Raw genomic sequence first — 21,289 nt, 5'->3', positions numbered from 1 at the left:
AACTGGGTTACAGGGGGTGAGAGGATTCACCAGAGACAGAGTGGAGAGCAGAACAGGCAGAGTGACTGAAATACACTGCTGAGGGGAGCAGTGGGCAAGATAGGAGAGGCCTGCTCGCCATGTGGGTCACCTCCCTGGCCGGGGATGGAACTCTTGCTGTAGTAGCTGTGGAATGCTTCATAGAGCCAATGCTTAACCCCTTGCACCACCAGGGAGTTCCCTGGGCTATGCCTTTTTAAAAGCTTAACAATCTCAGTGAGAGCAATGAATTCAATATGCTTCATTATATCTAAAATCTTGGTTTAGTATTTAATAGCAAAGCACTGAAGGTCTTGGTTTTAAAAGTGTGACATTTAGTTTTTTAGTAGCTATCATAGTTAGGGTAAAAAATGACATCTACTGAAGATATAAAGAACCAAACAGAAAAAGTTCACTTCTGACAATGAGTTTCCAATCCCTATTTCAATTTCATACACAAACATGCAAAGGATGTGAAAATTTAGCTAATATATGTCCTTTAAAACCAATCAGAAAATATTGCATCTTTATATATATGGGTTCAAACTACACTAAAATTGACTATGACGTGACTCTATGTGTCAATTTGGCTGAGGCACACTGCCCAGATAGTCAAATATTACCCTGGTCATTCTGTAAAAGTATTTTTTATATATTAATATTTAAATTGGTGAATCTGGAATAAAGCAGATTACACTCCACAGTGTCAGTGGCCTTTATGCAATCAGTTAATAGCCTTAATAGGACAAAAACTGACTTTCCATCTGCAAAAAGGAACTCTGTCAACAGACTTGTCTTTTGAGCTTGAACTGCAACTCTTCCTTGGATACACCCTGCAGAGTTTGGACTAGACAAGCATCTGAAATCATGTGACCTGATTCCTTATGGTCAATTTCTCTCGCCCCCTACACACACACACACACACACACACCCCACCACCCCACCCCCATTGGTTCTGTTTCTCTGAGGGAGCAGAATCCACTGACTAAAACAAGAAATTTCTGTTTCTGGTTGCTATTAAGTGCAGATATATCTGTAGGTGACAAACTATTTTTAGCAACTAAGTTACATAATGAGGGTGCATTTCCAAATATGCATCAAAATGATTTCCCCAGGGCCTCCCGTGGTGGCACAGGAGGTTGAGCTCTGCACTGTGAAGCTGTCCGCAGCCTCTGCAGTGCTGGTTCGATCCTGGCCGGCCAGCAAGGGTCCCACATGGCGCTGCAGACCTCTCCTGTCGCGCCTGCTTCTCCCCTCAGCAGTGTATTTCGTCAGTCTGCCTGTTCTGCTCCCCACTGTCTCTGGTGAATCCTCTCACCCTCCAGCACATCTGGCCTACACCCCAGTTCTTATATGCATAAATCTTTAGAAAAATAAAGCACCCATAATAAAAATATAATATGCTGTGAACTTCTGGCTTTATTTTCTTTACTTACATATAAAGACAACGTGAGTAAACTGTAACCATATCCCAATTTATTTTTTAAATTCCAGTCAATGTACCAACCACTTTACCAGTGGTTATGTTTTGAATCCCTTTTTGTTAAATCATTTACTGTTGAAAATAAATCAACACATCTTTCCTTTAGAACAAAAAAGTTGTTCTAAATATACAGGCATATTTTACTTTATTTCACTTTGCTTTCACTGTGCTTCACAGATGCTACATTTTATACAGAGTGAAGGTTTGTGGTAATCTTTTTGGTGCCATTTTCCCAACAGAATATACACACTTTGTAGCTAAGTCACATTCTGGTCATTCTTGCAATATTTCAAAATTTTTCATTATATGGTGATACGTGATTAATGATCTATGATGTAACTATTGTTAATTGTTTTGGCATACAGTGAACAGCACCAAAATGAAGAAATTAAAAGTGCTACTCCAGTGCACACACAAAAGAAAGCAAAATCGCCTTCTTGCTGATAAGAACAACATTTTAGTGGTCTGGATAGATCAAAACAGCCACAACATTCCTTTAAGTCAAAGCATTCCAGATGCTAGGAGTTTGGAAGAAGTTGATTCCAACCCTCATGGATGGCTCTGATAGGTTCAAGACTTCAGCAGAAGTAACTACAGATGTGGTGGAAATAGCAAGAGAACTGAATTAGAAGTAGAGCTTGAAGGGGTGGCAGATTTGCTGCAATTTCATGATAAAACTTGAGTGGATAAGGAGTGACTTCTTATGGATGAGCAAAGGTGGTTTTTTAGAGATGGAATCTACTGATGAAGATGTGAACACCACTGAAGTGACAACAAAACATGTAGAGTATTACATAAATTCAATTGCTACAGCAGTGGCAGGGTTTAAGAGGACTGACTCCAATTTTGAAAGCAGCTGTCCTATGATAAAATGCTGTCTAACAGCATGGCATGCTAGAGAGAAATCTTTTGTGAAAGGAAATCAACTGATGTGGGAAAACTCACCTTCGTCTCATTTTAAAAAACTGTTAGTCATCCCAACCTTCAGCAACCTCCACTCTGATCACTCAGCAGCCATCAATACTGAAGCAAGACCCTCCACCAAGTTAACATGACAATTTTAGCAAAAACGTGTTTTTAATTAAGGTATGTGTGTTTTTTTAAAGATGTATGCTGTTATACCTTAATAGACTATCCTATAATATAAATAAACGTTTTATATACTTTGGGAAATCCAAAAATTCCTACGATTTGCTTATTGCAATATTCACTTTAAGTGGTGGCCGAGAATAAAAACTACAATAGCTCCAAGATATACTTCATTATTGAATCAGAATCTAGGAAACAATACAGATGTTAGAAATTTTTTAGCTAGATTTATTAACTATAATAAATCAAGAAACAGTAAACTATTTCAATTCTACAAGTGATTTATGTTTTGAAAGTGATTAGAGAAATTAATTTAGCAATATTCATAAAAAGGCAAGGTAAATGATAAGACATCCAAACAAGATTCATGCTTGACATGTTAAAATATTCAATGAACAAATGCTCCCTCTTGGGACGTCCCTGGTGGTGCAAGGGGTTAAGTCTCAGCACTATTACCAGCCACTGCAACATGAGTTCCATCCCAGGCCAGGAAGCTAACCCACATGGCACAACAGACCTCTCCTATCCCACCCACTGCTCCCCTCAGCAGTGTATTTCAGTAGATCCACCTGTTCTGCTCCTAATTCTGACTGGTGTATCCTTTCAATCCCCGCACCTATGACCTACACCCCAGTTCTTGTATGCATAAATTAAAAAAAAATCTTTTTAAAAAATTTCCTCTAAACTCTGTAGTTTTACTAGATATTTTATTTTTTTTCCTCAGCAGAATTCAACAATTTTGATACTGCAAAAGAACTTCACCATAAACTTGGTCTCGTTACTCTGAATCCAAGAGACATTAGATAACAAAGTAAAGTTTCTTTCCCAAGTTTCTTTCTCATTTTATATACCAGTTTCCAAACAATAATTGGAGTAGTTTCATTTGTTCACAATGATTTTAAAGTTTATGGAATTCAATGACTTAATAAATGTTAAATCAGAAGAGATGACAAAATATACTTTAGCAGGCAGCTTAAACACACAACGCACATGCTTGCTAACCAAATCACCATTCTATTTGTACAATATTTCACAAAGTGTTTTCACATACATATACACCAAATTAAAAAACTAGCAGTAGAATAGTTTTTTCATTTGTAAAATGCCCTAAGTTTCTGAAATTAAGGCATTCAACCATTTTAAAATTTCATTTACTTTCTACTACAACATACCATTTTTAAATTAGTAATTAATGCTTATTAGTAAATAATGATCCCAGGCCCTTTATTTTATAAATATGGAAGCTGGTGCCCAAAATTAAGAGATTTGCCCATGGCTGGCTAACAACCAAAATGGGATGGGGCTAGATAAATTATCTCTTAAATTCACTGCCAAATTTATATTTTTAGTATTCCAAGGAATTAATTGTAAATATGGTTATTAAAAATAATACATTTCTTTGACCAGGAAAGAAATATATACTTGGAAAAAGTGTTAGACACTAAGGAGCTTGATAAAAGGAACAAATTAAAAACCTCAAATTTTGAGATTGCATAATACAAACACAAACTGAATGCTTACACTCTCCTTAGAACAGTCCAGATAAGTTTATCTGCCTTTCTACAGTGGTCATACCATACCCAGTGATCAAAATAACTTTAGAAGCATGAAAGAAGATGGTTGGAAGTCGAGGAATGAGTTTTATAACAACAATTTACAATAGAAAGCTCTTAAATTAAAATTTGAAAATCTGTATCAAAATCATGAAGCCTTAATTCTTCAAAATTAACACTCTCCAATCCCTTTCATTTCAAATCCTGAGATCACACTTATCCCTTACTCTACTAGCAAATACCTTAGAGTCTAGAAAGGGTCAGAAAAAGAATCAAGACAAACTAAAGAAGTAAAAATAAGTAATATTTTTAAACCATCCACGGATTAGAAATAAGTAAGAGTATAAAGTCACTAAAAGAGGCAACTTGTATTTTGAGGAACTTAAAAATTACTGTTCTATCAAGGTGACAAAAGCAGGATGTAATTTTTTTGGGTCCTTCATGATTATAACAAATTTTGTTTTTAAAGCTAAAAAAAGTGTTTTATCAAAAAAAAAGTAAAAAAATAAGATAAGCAACTTATCTTCTCTTCCTTCTAACTTTAGCGCTGCTCTTCATTTCTGTGAATTTACTCTAAATTACTAGCTGAATGTAACGTCTTTCCTTTTCTCCTGCCTTTATTATCCCCTTATTTCCTTTTCCAACATATCACTCTTACAACTTCTGTGAAAAGAATCTCCCCGTCAGTAACGTACTTTAAATCTTATCATCTCATATTTAAACTCAAAAGGTCTTTTCTGTTTCTTTCAAGCATTCTTTTTTTAATTTTGTAAAATGCTCAGTTATTTTAGCTTATTCATTTGTGAACACAAGAAAAACATTCTCAATTAAAGCTGGCATCAACATCAACTTAAATGTCCACTCTACTCATAGATTGCTATAAGCCTCTATTGTATAGTATGGTAATAAGTGTGGTAATTATGTAAGTGTGGTAATAAAGCACTTTAATCCATATATTCATATTTTAATTAACAAAGTGTTTTATATATCACAAAGTATTAGAATTTTTTTAGAAGTCACTAATATTTGATCATTTTTCTAATTACTTTAACACAGTCTTGCATCCAAATTAAGTCCCAATAAAGTATTTTTGGTAACACACCAAGGGGAACAAATGTTCAAAAAACAAAAAGACTTTCTTCACTAAAAAGAATAATGACTTTACTGTCCTAGTTTGTGCTTACTCTCTGGCTCTGATTTTCTGCCAAAGTTTCTCTTGCACTTCTGAATACCAAAGTAAGTACCAAAAACATTTTTAAGAAATAATAAGATTGACTTTTCTCAATCTTTGATTCATATGGGGCTACAGAAACTTTTTGTTTTAGTTAAGAAATCAATTTACAATTCAGGGTCAATATGTCCTCCCAAAGTTGAGGAATACTGCATCAACTTAGATCCTCACTGGTGGCGCAGGCAGTTGAGCACCACACTGTGAAACTGTCCACAGCCTCTGCAGCATGGATTCAATCCCGGCCAGCCGGCAAAGCAGATCTCTCCTGTCTCACCCGCTGCTCCCCTCAGCAGTGTACTTCGTCAGTCTGCCTGTTCTGTTCCCCACTCTGTATCTGGTGAATCCTCTCACTCTCCCATGCATCTGGCCTGTACCCCGGTTCTTGTATAAATAAATAAATCTTTAAAAAAAATCAACTTAACTATTTGAATTTGTTTTCATAAATCTAGTTTTGTTCTTTTGAAGCACAGAGGCAAATTTGTATTCTGGAGAAACTCACCTGTTATCTTTTTTTTTTAATTAAAATCTGAATTTAAATTAAACTTTTAATTACTTCAAAATCTAGCCATATCATCCTTCTAATTAATATCCTATTGCAGCTTTTCTACATCTGTCCCCATTACTTTCTCCTCTACTCTCCCTCAACTACTCACTTCAGTGGGTACCTCCCACTGAAGTCATCGACAATAACTGCAACATCCTTTCTCCCAATAAATTTCAAGAATCTCATTCTCTGATGATTAGCCGTGACTGTCAGCTCATTCACTCCATACCCCAGGGCCAGTACTTTTTTTCCCACCAGAGTCTCAATCCACTGATCCTGAAACACAGTTATTATTCCTCACCCTCTCCAGTTCATTTCCTTCTTTAACATAGTTAGGGTTCTGTAAGCCATCATTATAATCACTTCTTGCAAATACCCTCACTGCTCTTGCTTTCCCAGGCCAAATTTCAGTTCTATTTTTATATTCAACTCTTCACCCACCTTTCCTATGCTGCTGACGAAAAGGAAAAAGGGATAACAGAAACAAATAACCATGTTGTATGGTTATACTTTAAAATTTGTACCTATTAAGCTGATAGGCTTTAATGCTATTTAGGCTAAACACATTCACTATCCCTTAGCCTAGACAATTACCACAGCTGCTTCTTTCACTTTAAATTTAAACCACCTGCTGTCCATTCACTTTCAGCTCATCATCTCATTTCCTACTTCACCAAGAGAAAAATCAAAAGATAATTCCTCATTCTCCATCACTATGTTTACCACAAACACCTATGTGATTATATTTTGCCTTCTTGCCTGTTACTGCGGATAAGCCCTAGTGGTTTTGCTTATCTGAAGAACTAGTGTTGTTTCAGACACTGAGTCTACAGATGCTTAACGTATTCCAGGAAGAACAAGAATCGAGATAAGCAAGTTACAGTAAAAGGAGAGGAAGAGAAGGTGAAACAGGTGTGTGGCCTCAGAATGCAGAATACACATGACATATTAGCTACCATAAGAACCTTGCAAATGCACTGGAAGATTTGGAGCTAAGTCTGACATGACTTGACACAAGTTTTTTGGGTTTTTTTTTTTAAGATTTATTTATTCATCCATACACCATCTGGGGCACAGGCCAGATGGGCGAGAGAGTGAGAGGACTCACCAGAGACAGAGCAGGGAACAGAACAGGCAGACCGTTGAAATGCACTGCTGAGGGGAGCAGCGGGCACCACAGGAGAGGTCTGCAGCACCACGTGAGACCCTCACTGACTGGCCAGGATCGAACCGGCGCTGAGGTTGCTGACAGCCTCACAGCGCGGCGCTCAACCGCCTGTGCCACCAGGGGAGGCCCAACACAAGTTTTTAAAGATAGCACCCTGGCTTCTATGTTGATTAAAAAACTGACGCTGAACAAGGGAGACTTTTTTTGGGAAAAACTATTGCTAAGACGAAGATTCAGATGAAAGATCAGCCCAAGCTGGAAGCAGCAAAGTGGCAAAAAGCACTAAGACTTTGAATACAATCTGAAAGCAGTGTCAACAGAATTTCCTATATTTGAATGTGGGATGTGAAAGAAAAGACATTAATTTTTTTTTAAAAAAACCTTATCTTTTTTTTTTTTTAAGATTTACTTATTTTTTTTTTTTAATTTATACAAGCACTGGATATAGTCAGAAGCACGGGAGGGCGACAGAATTCACCAGAGCCAGAGCGGTGAGCAGAGCAGGCAGAGGACCAAAGTACACTGCTGAGGGGAGCAGCGGGCGGCAGGAGAGGTCTGCACGCCATGTGGGACCCTCCTCCGGTGGCCAGGGAGCAGCCCGGGATCGAACCGGCGCTGCAGAGGCTGCGGGCAGCTTTGCAACCCAGCGCTCAACCGTTGCGCCACTGGGGAGGCCCAAAAGACATTAATTTTGACCCACAAGAACTATAATGACAAAGTTGTTTTAAACTAAACTGGGGCAATTCAGTGAACAAGTTTGGTTAAGTGGAGGCAAAAGTTTTGGGTTAAGTTTGAGATATCCACATGCATATGTTGAGTAGGCAGTTTAATAAACATGTATGGGATTCAACAGAAATGGTCATCCTTCTGAAAATATATGGTAAGATATGAGCCTGAATGCAATCTCAATTAAGCTCTATCATACATCAATGTTTCAAGATCAAGGAACTGAGGATGTAAAAGCAAAGGATACTGAGGAGTGAGCAGTGAGGTATGAGTAAAACCAGAAAAGTGTGGTATCTTGAAAGCCAAATGAATAATGTATTACTTCAAGGAGAAGTGATCAGCTTTGTCAAGTACTATCAAAAGTTAAAAGAAGTGGGCCTTCCTGGGGGCTCAGGCGGTTGAGTGCCGCACTGTGAAGCTGTCTGCAGCCCCTGCAGCACGGGTTCGATCCCAGCTGGCCGGCAAGAATCCCACAAGGCAAAGCAGACCTCTCCTGTCTCGCCTGCTGCTCCCCTCAGCAGTGTATTTCTTTAATCTGTCTGTACTGTTCCCCGCTCCGGTGAATCCTCTCACCCTCCCACACCGCTGGCCTGTATCCCGGTTCTTGTATAAAAATAAGTAAATCTTTAAAAAAAAAAAAATGAAAATAGTAAAAGAGGCTTTTGGGATAGCCTAAAGAGAAAAAAAAAAAAAAAAACATTCATTTCATGGGGATCCCAGAAGGAGGCAAGAAAGAGAAGGCATAGAAATTTTATTTAAAGAAACCATTGCTCGGGTCTCCTGGGTGGCGCAGCGGTTGAGTGCTGGTTGCGAAGCTGCCCGCAGCCTCTGCAAGCGCCAGTTCGATCCCTGGCTGCTCCCCGGCCACCAGAGGAGGGTCCCACATGGCGCGCAGGCCTCTCCTGCCGCCTGCTGCTCCCCTCAGCAGTGTACTTCGGTCCTTCTGCCTGCTCTGCTCCCCGCTCTGGCTCTGGTGAATTCTCTCGCCCTCCTGTGCTTCTGACTATACCCAGTGCTTGTATAAATAAATTTAAAAAAAAAATCTTAAAGAAACCATTGCTGGTTATCATCTCCACCTAGGAAACCATCCAGACATCCTGATCCTGATCAAAGAAGCCCAAAGAGTTCCAAAAAAAATATTAAACAGAAACACAGTATCGCATACCAAACATCAATACTGAAATAACTATGCATAACTAATAAGTTAATGTTTTCTATGTTCGTTTAAGTATTCAGGTTATTTTTAATAGACTAGATCTACTTATAATCTAGTACAGGATCTATTTACAATTCTTTTTATCTCCCACCCAACCCAGTATCATTTACCAGTTCTTGATTACAGAGCCTCATGTTCCACAGCTGTAAAACTAAGTAATTATATGCCTTTAATGTGAGAATATTAAATGAAATGTAAATAAAGCATCTACGCAGTGCTTGGTATTGGTGGCTATTATTTATTTCATTGAATACGTGAATACTGAATTGGGCACTATGGATAATGTGAGTAATAATATACTTACTGAGAGCTGTGGTGACTACATGTTCTTTGGTCACTCCTCAGCCAGCTGCCTAGCAACCACACTTTGCTGTGTCCCCAACCCTAACCCATCTCTTCCTTTCCCTCAGGTGGAACTGCCTTGGGGAAGACTATCACTCTCAAAGGTGAACCCTCAAACACAATAGAAAATGTAAAGGCCAAAATCCAGGATAGGGAAGGAATTCCTCCTGATCAGTAAAGACTGATCTTTGCTGGCAAGCAAGCAACTGGAAGATGAGCTTAATTTGTCTGACTACAACACTCAAAAGGAGTCCACTTTTCATCTTGTCTTGAGGCTATGTGGCAATGCTAAAGGAAGATGTCTTACATCACACCCAAGGAAACTAAACATAAGAGAAAGAAGGTTAAGCTGGCTATCCTGAAATATAAGGTGGATGAGAATGGTAAAATCAGTCAACTTCAACAGGAATGCCCATCTGATGAATATGGTGCTGGAGCTTTTAAGGGCAGCCACTTTGACAGCCATTACTGTTGCAAATGCTGCCTGACCTACTGTTTCAACAAACCATAAGACAATTATGTATGGGTTAGTAATAAAACACAGTAAAATTTAAATATATGTATATGCACTTAGTGGGAAGGAGTATTACTAATCAAATATTCACAGTTTCACTTTAATATCATTGGCTGGTAATCTCAATAATATTAAATAAAGCAGTGATAGTTAACAATTTTTAGCAGCCACATTCTTACATTTGATTACACTACAGGTTTTATATCTCCAAGCAAACTCAATATAGCTGTATTTATAAGAAAATTAAATTACTGGATGATTGGACTCTGTAAAAGTCCTTTAAATAGTATGCATCTAAGCACATTTTATTCATCCAAAACAAACTGACATATTACAAACATGCCTGTTGGGTGAATCAAGGTCTTCACCAGTATATTACCTAACATGGCATTAAATTCTACATTTTCTGACAATACCACAGCATCCACAGGGAAGATACATCTTCCCACTGTCCTTCTCATTTCATTTTGGGGATCCTATAGATTAATTTTCACCTGTTCACATTGGCTTCTCTATTGCTCATCACTGCTCTGCTTCCCAAAGGCCAAACTTGAGCTCATAGGTTAGCGGAATACTGAAATTTGGGATTAACTACTTTATAGATAGTCTTTACTGTTACTTGCTGCCACTGATCCTCTGCCCTCACACTAATACAGTATCATTTTGCTGGAATTGACATTTTATTTGTCCTGAGATCAGAAAACATAATTAGCCAAAAAAGAGAGTCAAGAGCAGAGCCAGTCTCTATGTATATGTATTTTTAACATGAAATTCTCAGTAACAGTACTAAAGACAATCTGACTTCTTTCTCTCCACCCCCAGGCTCATTCTCCTCTTAACTCTAGTCTCTTCCCCCATCCCATTCCCCCACCATGCCATGTGAGTCTTAATCTACTTGATGAGTGAAATATAAGTATGAAATCTAATCACAGGCTTTTATGGCTAGAAGGATTTTCCGAGATTAGCCTCTGTTTACAGACAAGGAAACTGAAGCCCAGAGATTAAACTATTTGCCCAAGGTAACAAGCTAAGTAACAGTGAATCAAGAATCCAGATGTCTTAGTTTTTCCTGTTTTGTTCCTTCAAATCAGTACACACAGTTAAGTAAATACTCTCAGACTATATTTATTATTTAGAGAGCAAATGGGTTTCATGGCTTTAATCTAACATAAAGAGATACTTAGTAGTTGGTATATTTATGGGAATAACTCCACAAAGAATGACCTCATACTACTCTTAGCATATAATTATGGCTTAAACACAGATAATTTAACTCTAGCTGTATCTACACATATTCTTACTATTTTCTGAGAGAAGTAGAGCTGGCTCAGATGAACATTTATGATTTATTTTCATAAGATTTGGAAAAATCTTAATATTAAAAAATAAGAAATTATAATGCTCATATAAATTTATATAATACTCATTAATGTACATTAATGAGAAAAGCCTCCAATATCCAAAAGCAAGAATATTCAAAAAATATGTATATAATTTAGCTCTTCTTTCTTTCTTGTATACAATTACAATAAAAGTGGGAGGCAGTGAGTGAAAGGGAAATGGTCAAATGAATTATCTTGCATATTAATACAAACTAGGCATAATTAATACCAGTTTAAATTTAGGGGTCTCCCTGGTGGTGCAGGGATTAAATTCTCAGCACTGTCAAGCTATCACCAGCCACTGCAACTTGAGTTCAATGCCAGGTCAGGGAGCTCCCCACATGGCCCAGCAGACCTTGCCTGAGTCACTGGCTGCTCCCCTCAGCAGTGTGTTTCAGTAGATCTGCCTGTTTTGTTCCCAACTCTGTCTCTGGTGAATCCTCTCACCCCCCCCCACCTCTGACCTATACACCGGTTCTTGTATCCATAAATAAAAATAAATCTTAAAAAAAAATACCAGTTTAAAATCATATGACCACTCTGCCTATTCATATGATTCTATGTAGTTCTTATTTCAACCTCAAAAACTGCCTTATGATCAGGTAGGTGTTTATTTGCTTTTATTTCCATATATCAATACTATGCATAGAATTTTAAATGAGTACATAATTTCAGACTTTTTAAAAGAACTTCATGTTAAGACTCATTCTCCTTTACGCCTAAAAATCACACTGGAGTAAACCTTATATTTGTACGTACAAGTGTTATAGCTGTGAAATAAGCTTAAAAGGCTATTAAAACTCATACCCAGATCTTTTAATATCTATAGCTAGATGGCTATCAGTAGAAAAGACATTGCATTCTTTCATTTACAAGATTACTATTTGCATATGTATATAATAACAAAAGATATACTAGGGGAAAAGTACATACGTGTTAAAAGCTTCACAGATGAGGTGAAAATATAGGTTAATCCCTTTTCAAATGGAATAGAATGAAATTTTACATATGGAGCAATACTTTTTCTTTTACCATTTTTCGTTCAGGACAGTGAAGTGAGGACAACAACCAATTTTACAGAATTGGATTATTTACTCAATAATGGCAAAGAAATATAATTCAATACCAAAAGGTATTATAATTTGAGCAGAATTCTATTACCTTTTGCTGCATTCCCAGCTCAGAAGTGAAATATTTTGAACCACATTTTTCTTGAATTTTACTATGCCTTTATTTTAGCACAGAATAAACTAGAGGCGTAAAGTGTCACTTAATAAATTGATTCAAAATTTTGACTTGCTTCAAAAAAAGATACACTCATGCCATTCGCAGCAAAATGGATGGAGCTGGACGGGATCATACTCAAAGAAATAAGCCAGAAAGAAAAAGAAAAATACTGGATGGTTTCACTTTATGGGAAGAATGTAGAGGATCCAAATAAGGGATGGGGGGGATGTTTTTATAATAAAGTGAAAATCAAAATCAACAAGCAACTATAAAACAGAGACTATCTACCCCACCCCATTCTGCAGGTGGGGTAAGAGAATCAAAAATAGGGTGGGGGGCCTCCCTAGTGGCGCAAGGGGTTAACCTATGAAGTTATCCGCAGCCACTGCAGGAGGTGACCCACATGGCACAGCAGACCTCTTCTGACTCGCACGTTGCTCCCCTCAGCAGCGTATTTCAGTAGATCTGCCTGTTCTGCTCCCCACTCTGTCTCTGGTGAATCCTCTCACCTCCCGCATCTCTGGCCTGTACCCCAGTTCTTGTATGCATAAGTAAATCTTTGGGGGGAAAAGGGAGTGGAAAGAGCACAAGGGACTATGGTGATGTTACATGGGTGAACTGGTGGAAGAAATTTCAAGGGAGGGGACAATAACCAAAATGAGAAAGCATACATTGCAAAAAAAATGAAGAACGATGTAAAAACTACATTAATTTTTTTTAAAATTTTAATCCCACATTTAATGGGTTATTAGTTTCCTCAAAACATTTCAAGAAATCAATTGTTTTCCTTTCTTATACTGTTAATACCAAATTAGCATTGATAGGCTGGTAAATATTGTGCTTTTTAAAAATATTCCCTGGTTGGGCCTCCCTGGTGGCGCAGCTGGTTGACCGCCGCTCTGTGAAGCTGTCTGCAGCCTCTACAGTGCTGATTCGATTCCCGGCCTGCCAGGGAGAAACCCACATGGTGTAGCAGACCTCTCCTGCCTCGCCTGCTGCTCCCCTCAGCAGTGTCTTTGGTCCATCTGTCTGTTCTGCTCCCTGCTCTGTCTCTGGTGAATTCTCTCACCCTCCCACGTCTCTGACTGTACCCCAGTTCTTGCATAAATAAATCTTTAAAAAAAAAAAATCCCTGGTGGCGCAAGGGGTTAAGACGCAACCTATGAAGCTAACAGCAGACACTGCAGCACGAGTTGGATCGCTGACCAGGGAGATACCCACATGGTCAGATCTCTCCTGACTCGCCCGCTGCTTCCCTCATCAGTGTATTTCTCAGTACATCTGCCTGTTCTGTTCCCCACTCTGTCTCTGGTGGATCCACCTCTGGCCTGTACCCCTAGTTCTTGTATGCATAAATAAATGAATCTTTAAAATAAAAAAATAAAAATATTCAGAGTAGTATACAACCAGCTGCCTACTATTTTTAGCCAAAATAGCACACAAAAACCTCTAAAGACTACCTAACTGCCTGTATAGAAATTAAGACGTCCATTCCATGGTATGGAGGAACACCTACAACCAAAGGGGGTAAGTTTCAGCTACTTATTGATTGTGTACTTTCTTCTACTGCAAAGTTTATCTGGAGAGTTTCCACGGTAACACAAAATTAATAACTATGCATTGGAGGAAGTGATCAGAATTACTATTTTTTCCCCACAATTCTATCTTAACCATTATTTGCTCTTGTGCTAATTACAATGGTTGAAATACACACTGGAAACTCTAATGTGTGGAAGCTTGTTAAGTGGTTTCCTTAAATTAGGTGGTTTCAGAATTAAAAGACCCTGAAAAACCCAACTTGTATGAACTTCAGGATCATCAGCATGAAAGTATAAAGACAAATGGAGAGAAATACACTCCAGTTCCTTTGTGGAGAACTTTGTATGTATCATATTTAATTTTGATCCACAATCCTATGATGTCAATGGTATTATGCTTATTTTGAGAAACAGAAATGAGTTCTCAGAGGGTAAGTAATTCTAACGGGGACAGAGTTGGGAGTCTTTCCATTTGACACTGCAGGAAAAAGACGACAGAGTTGGGAGTCTTTCCATTTGACACTGCAGGAAAATGACGAAAGCACTGATTTTTGCCCAAGGCAGTAGCAGGCAGGTATGTGCACAAATAAGTGGTAAGAAAGGTTTACTGGTATCTCCTTAAAGAACTGTACTGACTTCAATAAAGTCAAACTGTTACAAATTGCAGTGCTTTTGGGAGAAAATAAAAGACACTTAGAAAAGTTACAAATTTTGATATATGAATCTTGCTTTAAATGTCAATGGCTGCCTTCTAGATGCAAACCTCAAGATAATGAGTCATCAATTATCTTTCCTGTCAGTATGAGTGTATGATTAAAGAAAACAAGTCAAAGTTAAACTTCCCATAAAAAACAGTATTCCCGGGAAATCTGGAAATGACTATGTAAATCTCAAAACTCCCCTGAAATTTCTGAGTACCTAAATTCTGTGTACTTGGCTTGGAAAGTACATACTCTTTCATAAAACTGCTAATATAAAAATTGAAAGATATATTATCTAAATCTTAGCATGGATTTGTTTTATGTTTAATTCTCGATAATGGTTAAGCCTATACAAAGTATTGAGTCTCTCATTTTTATATGAATAGATGCTTTTAAAAATTACAAAAATTCATTTATCTCAATTTAGTCTAAAGATCATTAGCAATAAATATTAATATGACCTATGTACATCAAGTTTAATATGAGATTCTCATTTAGGAGAAATTGACTGCCTTGTCACGGGTCACTTACCAAATGTTATAAAGTACAGTAGCCCCATCTCCTTTCCCAACCCCGAAGTTTCACTTTCCATGGTTTGTGTTGCCAGCAGTCAACCAGTGTTCAAAATTTATATATACGGTAAGATATTTTGAGAGAGACGACATTCACCCAGCCTTTATCACAACACAGTGTTAAAACTGTCCTGACTTGGGCCTCCCCGGTGGCACAGCGGTTGAGCACTGGGTTGCAAAGCTGCCCGCAGCCTCTGCAGTGCCGGTTCGATCCCCGGCCGCTGGGTGAGGGTCCCACATGGGGTGCAGACCTCTCCTGCTGCCCGCTGCTCCCTTCAGCAGTGTATTTCGTCTGTCCACCTGTTCTATTCCCCACTTTGGTGAATTCTCTCACCCTCCCGTGCTTCTGACTGTACCCAGTGCTTGTATAAATAAATAAATAAATCTTTAAAAAAAAAAAAAAAAAAAAAAACTGTCCTGATTTAATGTTGTTAATCTCTTACTGTGGATGTCACGTATTAAATTTTATCATATTGTATAAATATAAGGGTGCGGACTATCAAAGGTTTCAGAGGGTCCCAATGAGATACCTTAGCACACAGGGCATAAATCTAAGCCTGCCTGGAGTAGAAAGCAGGAAGAATGAACAGACAAGTTAAATTGGGAAAACTGTAACCTGGGGAAATTGACCAGCTTTGGTACTTAACCTAGCAGCTGAGCAAATTAAGGCAACGAAGGGGTTATTGGACTTTTGAATTTCATGGACTAGTACAATTTCAAATTATATTTTGAGGGCTGACAAGATTATCAACCACGTATTTGTCAGCTTTAAAAAATAAAATACAGGGCCTCCCTGGTGGCACAAGGGGTTAAGACACAATCTATGAAGCTGTCTGCAGCCTCTGCAGCACGAGTTGATCCCTGACCGGCCAGTGAGCAACCCACATGGCACAGCAGACCTCTCCTGACTTGCCCGCTGCTCTCCTCAGCAGTGTATTTCAGTACATCTGCCTGTTCTGTTTCGCCCTCTGTCTCTGGTGAATCCTCTTACCACCCACACCTCTGGCCTGTATCCCAGTTCTTGTATGCATAAATAAATCTTTAAAAAATAAAAATAAAATATGAAATACATAAATTAATCCTTCCACTTACTATCACTTTATAAAACAATGTAACCTTCCACCCCAAAAAACCAGGAAGATATAAACCCCACCACCAAATTATTAGTGTGAGTGGTGGTTTTTAAAAATTATTCAGTACTCATTTTTCTCATTAGGGAAACATTTGTTGTGGAACCCTCATTTAAGAATCAAGAATCCAAAGCAAAGATTCCCAAACATTGATCCTGAGTTAACAAGTATTTAGGGAGCTTGAAAAATTATGAATCCTGCTCCTAGACTAAGTAAAGCAATCTCCAGGGTTAGTTGCCCAGGATGTAGAGTGGTCTTGGGGACACTGGTCTAGAGTATATAAAACATACATCTGATATAGGCAGTTCTGGGCAACAAAAGCACCAGGAGAAAGACTTTTTGGGAAATCAAGTGGTGGTGTGCTTGGGGCTAAACAGCCCCAACAGATGGCTGTTTATTTATTTGGCAGATGTGCTAAGAAGAATTTATTTCACTTCAGTGGATGAAGCATACTAAGAACAGTTGTATGCCAAGAGCTGGAGTTTGTAGGCAAAGGTAGTTAGAGCCCTCTCCAAGGGGATTAAAATACTAGACAGAGAAATAAGATAACCAAGAAGAAACTATGGCAAAAACCTACCTCTTTAACTAGACCACTACAACATAAAGGGCAATGTTACTTAGTTACCAACACTCCAACACTCAGTGCCAGGTTTGGAGAATGCAATTTATTTTAAACCCTGTAATTTTAAAGCTCTGTAAGGATTAGCTAAGAAAGTGCTTGGCACAATATTAGTACATAGTAAAAATTCAAAAATTGAATATATGTTGAATAAAGTAAATTTTCACTTTAAAACTTTTTAACTATTTTTTTACATGCTTTGAAAGTTTTTGAGATTTTTAGGAAATGTACACAATTTTAAAAAGGAAAAAATAGATTTAATGTATCACACACATGATTTCAGCACAGAAATCCTTTCCCTTGTAAAAGCACTCAGAACAAAAATACATAATACACAATAGTACTGTTAATGAAGTCCTCAACACTTGATGCTGGAACACAGTTAACATTAAACTTTTATAGCAGATTAACTTTCTTCTCTTTGTTTTTGTTTTAAATTGTATTATTTTCTGAGGTGGTGGCTTACAATACCTCCTCAGATGTATGTTACCACTCCTACCACCAAATGCCTATAGTCCTCCACCACAGTTCACTGAGTCCCTCCCCATTTTACTCCCCAACTCCCACCTAGTAGCCTCAATTCCATGGTGAGATTTCTAGGGTTTTTCCCCTTGTTTTGTTTCTTTATATGCCATGTATGAGTGAAAGCATCCATTATTTGTCTTTCTTGACTTATTTCACAAAGCATAATCCCCTCCAGTTCAATCCATATTATCACAAATGGCAAGATTCCATCTTTTTTCTTACTAGCTTAGTATCATTCCATTGAGTATATAGACCGTATCTTTTTTTTTTTTTTTTTGGTGGGACCCTCGCCGGCGGCTGAGGAACGAGGTGGCTGAGGAACGAACCGGTGCTGCAGAGGCTGCGGGCAGCCTCTCAGCCCAGCACTCAACCGCTGCGCCACCAGGGGAGGTCCTAGACCAGATCTTAATCCATTCATTTGTCATTGGGCATTTAGGTTGTTCCCATAACTTGAGTATTGTAAACAGTGCCACAATGAACACAGGAGTGCACATATTCCTTCAAATTTGTGTTTCTGCATTCTTCAGATAGATAGCTACCAATGGAATCACTAGATCATATGGTGTATCTATATTTTAGGAACCTCCATACTATTTCCATAGGGACCAGACCAGTCTACATTCCCAACAGTGTAGGAGGGTTCCTTTTTTTTTTTTCAGACCCTTGCCAACATATGTTGCATCTGGTCTTTTTGGTATGGGCCATGCTGAAGGTGCGACGTGGTATCTCATTGTGACTGATTTGCATTTCCCTAATAAGTGATGATGAGCATTTTTTTCAGCTGCCTCTGGCCATCTGTATATCTTCTTTGGAGAAGTGTCTATTTAGTTCTTCGAGCAGATTAACTTCCCAAATATATTCTTCAGCTGACATTTGTATTGTGCATTTCTTCAGTTTACAAACCTGCTCATTTCGGGAAACTTGCAGATGAAGGTTAATTCAGGATTGAACATGTGTTACCAGCAAAATAGGATACAGATTATCAGAGTAGTCCACATTCCATTGCCGGACTGACTGGCTTTTAGTTCGAATGCCATCTCATACTGGATCTTGGACTCTGCTCAAACTAGTCTCTGTATCCCACTTTCCCCATATGTAAATTAGGGGAGAATATCTATTTCATGAGGTTTCATAAAAAGTAAATGACTATATAAAGCATGTATAATAAAAGGTTGATGTTCGTTATTTCTACTAGCTTAGATCAAATATTGACTACAGTTTCACAGAACGTTCTGACTATTTAATTGAATGAGAAAAATTTTAATTTCCATGATATTATCACATACACAGTAACAGGCAAGTTATAGCAAACACTCAATATATCAAAAATCCTGCTGTCGTTTTCAAAATTATATTACATCCAGAGATACCAATTAAGTTTCTGCCTGAGGATAAAGGCTATGGGAGGGAAGTGGTTCTTTGGATTCCCAGGCATTAATTAATATACTGAATAAAAGTAATTTTAATACAATTAGCACTTCGTGGGAATTCTAGTTTAGTTACTGCTGCAGAGAACCAAACTTGTTACTTCTTTTTGATTCTCAGAAATAAATAAGCCAGGGCCTCCCGTGGTGGCGCAGGCAGTTGAGCGCAGCGCTATGAAGCTGTCCGCAGCCTCTGGCCGGCGAGGGTCCCACATGGCGGGGCAGACCTCTCCTGTCTCGCCCGCTGCTCCCCTCAGCAGTGTATTTTGTCAGTCTGCCTGTTCTGTTGCCTGCTCTGTCTCTGGTGAATCCTCTCATCCTCCCACGAATCTGGCCTGTACTCCAGTTCTTGTATAAATAAATGAATCTTTTAAAATAAATAAATAAGCCAATGAGAATTAAGTCCCCATTTCTGATATAACATCAAAAGGAGAGTCAATATTGAGTAGTCTCACTTTGTCTACTCTAATAATCAGTCCCTTGCCAAGTATCTCCAACTTCCTTGCCCTTCTCTTACTTTGCTGTATGTCTGATAAAATCCCCCAACCCCAATTATATACAATTGTATATTTCCTGAATATCCAATCAGTTTAACAGGATGGAGAAAAACACCCATCCATATTGTTTGGTCTCACTTTTCAATTTCTGACCACAAACCTGATGAGAGGCTTCAGAATGTCCCTTCAATCCTGTATTTTCCTTGTACATTTCCTACTCTACAATGACTATTTTCCACTTCTTTCTCATGAAACCTCCAATACCATCTTTCCTTCTCACATTGTAAGTTAATTTAGTCTATTTTCACTAGGAAGACTGAAGCAATAATTACCTCATCTTCACATCACTAAACCTTCAAACCTGTACTCTACCTTCTGTTCCACTGGCCCCTCTCCTAAAATCAATTCCTTCATTTGTTCACTGATTCCACGCTCTTTCATACTCAAGTGCAATTCTTCTGAAATTGTACTCTGCTGTATTACCATTTTCTCTTTCCTCCAGATCTTTCTCACACACAAACATACATCCTGTAACACCATCTATGCTTTAAAAAAAAGTTCTTACCCCATGCTTCTATCTAGCCACATTTCTCTAAGTTGTATAATTGCTCTTTCTGCTTCTCACATTTCCCATTTACGTTTTTTTCCTTACCTCCAAATGCTTTAGCCTGTATTTTCTACCAACAAGGACATTCTCCTACATAACAACATATAACCATCAAAATCAGTAAACTGACCGTAATACAGTGCTACCATCTAATTTTCATATCCTATTCAAGTTTTGTCAATTGCTCCAATTACATTGTTTAGAACAGAAATGGGTCTAAAAAATGTATTATAAGTACTGTCATGTTCTTCAGTATCCTTCAATTTTTCACCTTGATAAAGGTTTCAAACTAGTTACTTTGCAGAGTGACCAATTTGAATTTGTTATTTCCCCATGATTCAGATTATGCATCTTTGGCAGGAAATGGAACCATTGCATCCAGAGGCACATGACTCCAATTAGCCTATTACTGGTGATGCTAACTGATCAACTGACAAACATGATAAATGCCAGGCATCTCCAGTGTAAAGTTACTCTTTTCCCTTTGTGATTAATTTCAAATTGTGAAATATTTTTATCAAACTTTCAATTTATTCATTTAATCGGAAAGGACTCTTAAGTTCCTATTTTATTCCACTTACCATCATTTATAACCATTACTTATTTTGATGCTCAAACTGTCCCACATTTGACCAGTAAAAGCCTCCTTAAGTTGGAGTCTATTTTGACAAGTCCTTATTCTGTGAGCACTGCATTCCTTTCTGGCATAAGACATTTTTTGCTCACCTTGTCCTTTCCCAGGACGACCCCTGAAATCAGCTATTTCTCCAAGAAACTCTGGTTCCTTCTAATGGACAAAGATTCAGAAGCTAAACAGTAAGTATATTCATTGTTATTGATGCATCACTACTTCAAAACCCTCTCAACAGACATATCTAGAGCACATGCACACAGAAAGATGGATATACACACATTCACCCCTTATTTTTAATCTGTCATATTACATATACTGACCACCATGAGTTTACCAGATGCTGAACATTTTTTTATGTACCTGTTCATCATCTGCGTGTCTTCTTTGAAGAAGTGTCTATTAGCTCTTTCGCCCATTTTTATGAGTTCCTTGTTTTCTTTTTGAGTTGTATCAGTTCTTTATAAATACTGGATTATTAGCCCATTGCTGGATGTACAATATACAGATATTTTCTCCCATTCAATGGGGTGTCCTTTTGTTTTAATGATA

The 21,289-nt window shown here is 38.1% G+C and overlaps 1 protein-coding gene and 1 pseudogene across 2 annotated transcripts in view; one reads left to right on the top strand and one right to left on the bottom strand.

The window, feature by feature from the left end:
• Positions 1-21,289, bottom strand: part of FNBP1L (formin binding protein 1 like) — an 88,553-nt gene that overhangs the window by 45,693 nt on the left and 21,571 nt on the right. The gene's annotated exons all lie outside the window — the stretch shown is intronic.
• LOC119235847 (ubiquitin-40S ribosomal protein S27a-like) lies at positions 7,942-9,881 on the top strand (annotated as a pseudogene).

The sequence above is a fragment of the Talpa occidentalis genome, unplaced genomic scaffold (assembly GCF_014898055.3).
Source record: "Talpa occidentalis isolate TD23 unplaced genomic scaffold, MPIMG_talOcc4v2.1 talOcc4.9, whole genome shotgun sequence".
Classification (NCBI taxonomy): domain Eukaryota; kingdom Metazoa; phylum Chordata; class Mammalia; order Eulipotyphla; family Talpidae; genus Talpa; species Talpa occidentalis.
Note: the sequence above shows the minus strand (reverse complement) of the source record. Positions and strands in the feature narration are given on the sequence as shown.